Source organism: Micromys minutus, assembly GCF_963924665.1.
Source record: "Micromys minutus genome assembly, chromosome: 2".
Classification (NCBI taxonomy): Eukaryota; Metazoa; Chordata; class Mammalia; order Rodentia; family Muridae; genus Micromys; species Micromys minutus.
Window position 1 is genome coordinate 38,195,943 of NC_137971.1, and position 8,388 is coordinate 38,204,330.

Here is an 8,388-nt window from a genome sequence, read left to right on the forward strand (position 1 = left end):
GCAGAACTGAGCTTCTGGGATACCAAAGGTCAGGTGAGTGTCCTGTGCTGAGACTGTAGAACTTGAGCTGTTTGAGACCAGGAGGTCTGGGTCAGGAAAGGCAGGAGGAAGGACACCATCCAGATTTCTCGGTGTAATGAAATAAAAGATGTGGGTCAAAAGTGGACAAAGAGAGGTGAGCCACAGATGCCTGAAAAATATCTCAAAAGTTTATTAGATATGGTTCTCTCTGTATTTTATGGTTTTAAAGCAACCTGGCATTAATTAGCTGTGTTTTTATAATAAAATAACCAAAAGGAGGTACTGGGCAGGGATTGGAAACCTACTCTTCTGATTCTAGGAGCTAAGAAGTCCAATATCATAGTTTAGCTGGGAACCAGCACCTGTGGTTTCTCGTAAAGCCTTGCTATATCCACAAGATCGAAATGCCAAGGACAGAGATGATGCTGTGTCGTCCTGTGGCAGAAAAAGCACATGAAAGGGCCAAGCACGCTTCTCCTGCCCTTTTCAAAGGTCACTGATCCTTTCATGTGGGCTCCTCGAATGATTTAATTGCCTCTTAAAGGGCCCTCTTTGTAAAAATTCACATGGATTTATGTTCTAACACATTTGTTATGGAGGGACATGAATATTCAAGCCACAGCAAGCATGCTTTGCTTCTCAGCCTTTCCCCAAGAAATACATATTTCTGTGTGCCCTACTAATACATGAACACAGGGACTTTGGTCATTGTGATGGTCAGGACCACATGGGGAGTCTTGTAGGACAATGCATCAGTGATGCTGTGGAAAAGGCCAAGGTTTTCAAATAATCATATTTGTAAATTAATTGACCATGCAACCCTGTATGCTAACAAGACAGCCTCAGTGGACCCTTTGTCTTTTGCCTAACCAACCGTTCTTAGAGATGTGTGTTTGTTTACTGGGCCAGAGATGACCCTTGAATCCCAAGCATGTCTTTTCTGGTATGCTTATGGCTAGTTTCTCTGTTCTTCTTCTTTAAGTAATGGTAACTATAGCAATTGATTTTGTCCAGGGCTTAGTTGCTGCCACTTTGTTACTCTGTGAAGTTCAGAACACTCCACATGCAATATGTCACCACTTCCCTAGAAAAGGTAATATGAGAAAAAACCCAACTTGGAGTGCAGAAGTAGAAACTCATAAAGGTTAAATGATTCGGCAAAGGCCACTCAGCTGAATGCGCTAGGAATGGGACTGAGCTCGAGTTTCCTGGTTTTGTGCTTCTTATCTTGAACTGTTGCCGCCAGGAAGGCTTTGCTGAAGCTAGACGTGGGCTTGGTAGGAGTTGCTGGATGAGGCCTCATGGCATCATTATTTCACATCCCTCCCCAAATGTCATCTCTGATAAGTTGTCACTTTGCTTTTCCCCAGACATCACAAGTGACCTTCAATGTGGTGTGATGCATGAGGCAGCCCAGACCATGTTTAGACATCTCTGATCATCACCCAGTTTCTCTACATTTTGAGTGGGAATAATTCCTCTCCCTAATTTCACTTGGCCTTATTCTGTTGTTGAAAGTTTTACCAAAAGAAAAAAAAAAAAAAAAAAAAAAAGTGTGTGTGGGGGCTTCTATTCTCTCTGATGAACAGGTCTATACGTTGTGCACTGATACAGTTTCCTTCCTTCCCCAGATGCCTTTTCATGCTTACAGCAGAGCCAAGCCTCATTCTGCCTGTGATAGTCCTTTGTATTCATTTCTGTGAGCAGCTCATTATTTGTGCCTATTAGCTTAGAATGGCAGGTTCATGTAGATGAAAGTCTAGCTTTGTTTTAGACTTTATTTCATGGGGAAGGTAAACACACTTCTGAGCAGGAGCCTTCTTTTTTTTATTCAACCTCAGTTGTTTAGACACAGGCTTTATGCCTGGTCCTTTTGAGACCCTGGGGTTAAACTGTTGTCCAATAATTTATATATTTATACCTTAAAAGTAAGAGAACATATAATAAAAAACACACTTTTGTCAAGATGGAGGGCTAAGATTTTGAGGAAAATGGTGAGGTAGTTGTGATGTTGAGTATTGTCAACTTGACAGAGTTTAGAATGACCTAGTATATAGGCCTCTGGCCATTCCCATAGGGAACTACCTTGTTTGAGTTAGAAGTGATGTAGAAAGACCCATATTAACTGTGTGAATGTTATTCTTTCAGTGAGGAATCTGGACTCTATAAAATCAAAACAAGCTAAGCACTAACACATATTTATTGTTCACTTCTGACTGTGGACACATTGTGTCCTGATGATTCTAGCTCCTGTTGCCTCAACTTTCCTGCCATAATAGGGTATACTCTGGGTTGCTGAAACTAACTCTTCTCTCCTTTGGTTTCTTTTGTTGGGTATTTAATTATCTCAACAGAAAAGAAACAAAGATATCAATTTTAACTGTAAATAGGGACCTTTGTGTGGGCCCAAAGAAAAATGGAATTATTAAAGACTACCAAAGACAATTGGTTATATATATATATATGGATATATATCCTTGTTTTAGGAGGGTATGATATGGAACTCTCCATGGGCTCCTCATGTATTTGAATGCTTAGTTCTCAATTGGTAGAACTGTTTGGGAAGGATTAGGGGGTGTGGTCTTATTGGAGGAGGTGTGTCATTTAGGGTGGGCTTTGAGGTTTCAAAAGTTTACATCTTTTCTATTTATTGCTGTCTATCTGAATGTCTTTCTCCTCCCCTTCTCTTCCTACTTGTGGACAAGGATATAAGATCTCTGCAGGAATGCTCTAGCACCATGCCTGTCTGCCTGCCACTATGCTTCCTGCCTCAATGATCATGAACTCACCCTCAAAAAGCTGTAAACAAACTCCTAAAGGCCTATTTCTTCTTGTCAGTGTCTCTTCTTAGTAACAGAAAAGTCAGACATGGGGGTAAAGATTATAGAATGTATAATGAAAATAATCCCATTACTTTGCTCATACTAGGCAAGCACTCTACTACTGAGCACATGCCCAACAGAATTGTTTAATTTGTTTTCATGATAAAACACCCTGAAAAAATTGTTAATGTAGAAATGGTTGATTTGGCTGTAACTCGAGGTTATTATCCATCATTTTTGGTGTGTCAAGACAGACAGATACTTGAAGCAGCTAGTCACATCCACAGTCAAAAGCAGAGAGAAAATATGAATGCTTACTGCTCAGTTCAGTTTTTCTTGTTTTAAACAATTTAGGACCCAAACACAGGCAAGAGTTCTACCCACTTTTATGCTGGATCTTTAATGAACACAGTCAAGACAATCCCCACAAACATGCCTTCAGTCTAACCTGATCTAGATAATGTCACATTAACGTTCTCCTTCCATGTGGCTCTACATTGTATCAAGTTAACAATTAAAATTAACCATTGTAGATAAGTTTGGAATTTATTAAGGCAGTCAAGAGAATCTTGAACTCAGAATGTAGTCTAGGCAGGACTAAACAAGATCCTCCTGCCTCCATCTCTCAAGTAGCTGATATTATAGGCATGAGCTGTCAGGCTTGGCAAAAAATGCCATTTTGTTGAATTAAGCACAATAATTATTGGATTTATGGATTTGAAAGCTAATATTTAAATTTATGATAGAAGTTTCCAGGAGGCCCAGGAACTTTTTCTATTTTCATGAAACTCTTGAACTTTGTAAAGAATATCTTGTTACTAGGGCTGACTGTTTGTTTGGGACTATACCTTTCCTTTCTCTCTGCTGTGCTCCATTGCTGACTGGGAAGAGGAATTTTTCTATCCTATAGGACACTAGTGGATTGCCTCATTGCATGAAAAGTTCTTCCCGTTTGGGGGCCTCTATTTGTGTGTGTGAGAGTGATGTCATTTCACTGGGGTCCTTTCCAGCTCTGAGAAACTCATATTCTTTCTTCATCTAATAAAACTTTTTATATTCGTAGCCACAATATTATTATATCATTTTCCCTTTCCTCTTCCCAAACCTTCCTATCCTCCAATGTCTAGCCCTTTTGCTCTATCTCTAATTAATGGTCTGTTTTCTTTTAATTGTAGAACACACACACACACACACACACACACACACACACACAGACACACACCTAAATCTATAAATACAAGCTCTTCAGTCTGTATAATGTTACTTGTATGTATGTTTAGTATTGGGTAACCTATTGGTGTGCAGTTTTTTGGGAAGACTACTTCTCCTGCTCTCAGTGTTTCTTAGTTACCTGTAGTTGGTCTAGAGTTGAGATCTGCTGAGGTTTCCCCCTTCTATACACATGTCTATTGATGTTGTCCTTGTTTAGTTAATGCCTTCCTTCTTATTGTGCTGTGGTAGTTTCCTGCCATGTAGTGGCTTTATATTGACATAAGTGACCTGCCCTCTTTTGACATGTCAATGGTGTAGTGATTCTATATTCCCTTCAACAATACTATACATGCATACCTTTGCCGTTCCAGAAGTTGAAAAAAGTACATTTCGGCTTCAATGAGTGACTGACTTTGACCTGATCCCAACAGGACATAAACAAATATGATCTAAGCAAAAGCTTGATCTGTGCTTTAACACTGGCCCAGGAAGAAAAACAGAGCCAGACCTATGTACAATTCAAAATTATGAAGCCATCTAGTATAAGTTAAACACCTAGTAAGTGTATAAACGAGAAACAAATGATTTATGGTTTTGCTGCTGAAATGTGTAGCTGTTTTTCAAGCTCAATTAGCCTGAGATTAGACATGTCAAATTTATAACCTGACCTAAAGTTTTGCTTTCAGTGAATATAATGCACACTTTCCTTCAAATTTATTAAATATTTACATTCAGTGTTTTATTTATATTATATTAATATTTTACTTGTATGCATCACAATTAGGCCCAAATCTCCCCACACCCCATTTTGAGGCAGCATCATGCTCTGTGACCTAGGCTGGCTTTGAACTAAAAACCAACTTTTCTTATCCTTCAGAAGGCTGGGATTAGATGCACACGCCTATATCTTCTGGATAAAGCCTTAATTCCTTATACACATAGTTTGGGTTTAGTTTGTTTCAGAGTGATGTCAATCATGGAAGTAAAGATGAATTTACTACTCAAATTGTTTCATTTATGAGTGCAACTGCAGATTTGAAAGGTTGGAACAAACCTTATTATCCTGAATGCAGCAGTTTTTGTTCATGGTAGGAGCTGTAGCGACTGGACTGTAGACTCCTTGCTCCTTGACTCTGACTTCTAAACCACAAACTTAATCTGGAAGCTTTTATTTCCTCCTGTCCAGCAGTGGGGAGGAATTGCTTCACAGGGAGGGGTTTCAGTTGTCTTTATGGACTTAAACATGAAAGCATTTTTTTCTACCATGCTGTGCTCCAAAATTAATTTGGTTTCTTAAGGGGAATAACTTGGTATTTTGCAGTTATTTAGGGTTACAGCATGTATCTTCTACAATTAGGCTTTCCTCTGTTCTTCCATTATAGGATCAAACAGGACAAGCCCCTACTTGTACCTTTGAAAGCTGTGAGTAACGGTGCCTGTAAGCTTTGGTCTAATGGTCACTAGCTGTTTTGGAATTTGATGGGCTTATAGTCTGTATACAAGACATTATTGGAATTGCTCATGGGATAGTAAGAAAATTTAAGACATCCCTAAAGAATTGGAATAAAAAAAACCATAGTGTGTTCTTACATTTTTCAGAGAACCCATCAGCTTTTTCAGACAACCCTCATCTTGTTTGTTAACCTTCCCTTTTAATGTTCCACAGCTTTCCAAGCTGAGACACATTTCATAATTGAAAAGGCGACAATAATTAGGGATAGAGGAGACTTGGTGTTGAAACTAAAAGGCAACTGTATTTCAATCAGTGATGGCACTGAAGTTGTATTTTCCTTCATAACAAGGAAGAGATTTCCCTCGTAGTGTACAATGAAGGTTCATGTAAATTATATAGGAATGGAATAATCTGGCACAAATTGTTAAATTCTACATAAAGGACAAGGAAGAAGAGAACCAAGTAACTCTCTTTAAGGGACATAGGAACACTTGCCCAAACTATTTTGGAATTCATACATTGCCCATTATGGAAAGACATGGAAAGTGTGTTAGTCAAATAGTCCATCAAAACATGAAACTTAGTCTAGTGGAAATGGGTCACAAAACACATTTTTAAAAAAAAAAATGTTCTTGAATAATTCTTTGAGGTTAGCATTCATATATCAAGCTTATATATATCATGAACTTGCTTAGCTGAACCATTCAACAATGCTGGGAAAACAAGCCTTCACTGGACCAAAGTCCTCTCCTCCCATTGATGTCAGAAAATGTAATCCTCTGCTACATATGCACCTGGGGCCATGGGTTTCTCCATAAGAACTCATCGGTTGGTGTTTTAGTTCCTGGGAGCTGTGGTGGGTTTGGTTAGTTGATAGTTTTGCTCTTCCTATGGGGTTGCAGATCCTTTTGTCTCCTTCAGTCATTTCTCTAGCTCCTTCATTGGGGTCCCTGTGTTAAGTCTGATGGTTAACTGCAAGCGTCTTCCTCTGTATCAGAATGGCTCTGGTAGTGCCGCTGAGGAGGCATCCATATCAGGTTCCTCTCAGTAAGCACTACTTGGCATCAGCAATTGTATGTAGGTTTAGTGGCTGCATATGGGATAGATCCCCAGGTGAGGCAGCCTCTGGAGGATCTTTTCTCCAATTCCTAAAGCCTTAGATTTTTAAGTATTGAGCTATTCCATACAGCATGTACAAAATGACAATGATGGCTCGGAGACCTCACAGTTGGCACTCAGAGATTCAAAGGCTTGCCTAGGCTAATCTCTCTAAACTGCCTGCATTGTGCCTTGCATCTGATGCACCATAATCTATATGTCTCATGTGTTATACTAGGTGGCTTTCAGTAGCTTTCTGTGTATTGATATCTTACTAACTTGGAAGGAAGATGCTGCTTTCATTCACTCCGTGAGTGCATACTATGGGGGAATAAAAGAAGCAACATGCTTCCTTTCCTGCTTAGGCCCGACAGAATGGCTCCCGCCAAGAAGGGTAGAGAGAAGATAAAGGGCTGTTCTGCCATCAGCGAGGTGGTCACCCGAGAATACGCCATCAGCATTCACAAACGCATCCATGGAGTGGGCTTCAAGAAGCGTGCTCCTCGGGCACTCAAAGAGATTCGGAAATTTGCCAAGAAGGAAATGGGGACTCCAGATGTGTGCACTGACACCAGGCTCAATAAAGCAGTCTGGCCAAGGGAATAAGGAAGGTTCCATATCGCATCCGAGTACGTTTGTCTGGAAAACGTAATGAAGATGAAGATTCACCAAACAAGCTCTACACATTGGTAATTTATGTACCTGTTACCACATTCAAAAATCTACAGACAGTCAAAGTGGATGAGAACTAACCTGCTAAATGTCAAATAAAGGTGCAAAATTAGTAATGAGTATTTTTCTTGATTGATTCTCTGTTTTTGGAAGGGTGGGTTCCTAGGGTCTTACCAGAAAGCTAAATTCTCAACATTTAACAGTAGTGTTTGAACACTTAACGACTTTTTCAATAGAAAAATTAGACATGAGACTGATCATAGAGACATTTTTTTAACTCTGGTTTACAGCCATACAATAACCACAGTAGAATTCTTTTAATTTTCCATTCAATGTGGTCTGTCAGGGTACCCCTTGTGCTCTTGTCCAGGCTCTTACCCATGCTCCAAGAAGCAACCCCTCAAATGCAAATGATTTTACCTATAAAGGGTTTTACCCTAAAACTTTATGAACAGAAATGATGGGATATAATTTCTAATCTTTTGGCTCTTGTTTCTTGCTTATGTAGGGGACCTGAGTCACTCTAAATGGGGTATAAAATCAAGTGCTGTTGGTAGATTATATGTGCACATTTGTGGATTCTCAGGCACAGGGGTTTATTTTGCTTTCCAGCCATAGCCATGTTTTTCCACATATACCTCAGGAAGCGCTTGGGAGCTAGTTTTGTTCTCACTACCCACCATAATCTTGGTGTGGGAAACAAGAACACTGAATTTCCTGGACACAAATTTTCCTCTCAGTAACTCAGTTATTAACTGAAGACAATGTGAAGCCAATTTACCCTCATTTAAAACATTCTTCATGTGGGCTCTATCTTTTATTTAATTTTCTTTTAATTCTGTCCCAGGTTGAACTGGTTAAGATAATGGTAAGTTTTATCCAGTGTGGACAATGAGACACAAAGGAGGACATGTCATGTGAGGAGAGGAAGTAGGAAATGGACTGGCAGATAACCAGGCAAGAAACGCTGGTTATTGGTAATGGCAGATCTGTAGGAAGTCTGGGGAGGAATCTCTTGGAAATGTGGTGCTTCTAATACTTTTGATTTCAGAATTTTGAAAAGTAGAACTGTGAGAAACAAACTTCTCTTTTAACTTACCCAGTTTATGC

The 8,388-nt window shown here is 39.5% G+C and overlaps 1 pseudogene across 1 annotated transcript; it reads left to right on the forward strand.

Moving 5' to 3' along the window:
• Positions 1–6,960: 6,960 nt before the first annotated feature.
• On the forward strand, positions 6,961–7,358 carry LOC308417974 (large ribosomal subunit protein eL31-like; annotated as a pseudogene). Its single transcript has one exon. The product of its transcript is annotated as a large ribosomal subunit protein eL31-like (transcript).
• Positions 7,359–8,388: the final 1,030 nt, after the last annotated feature.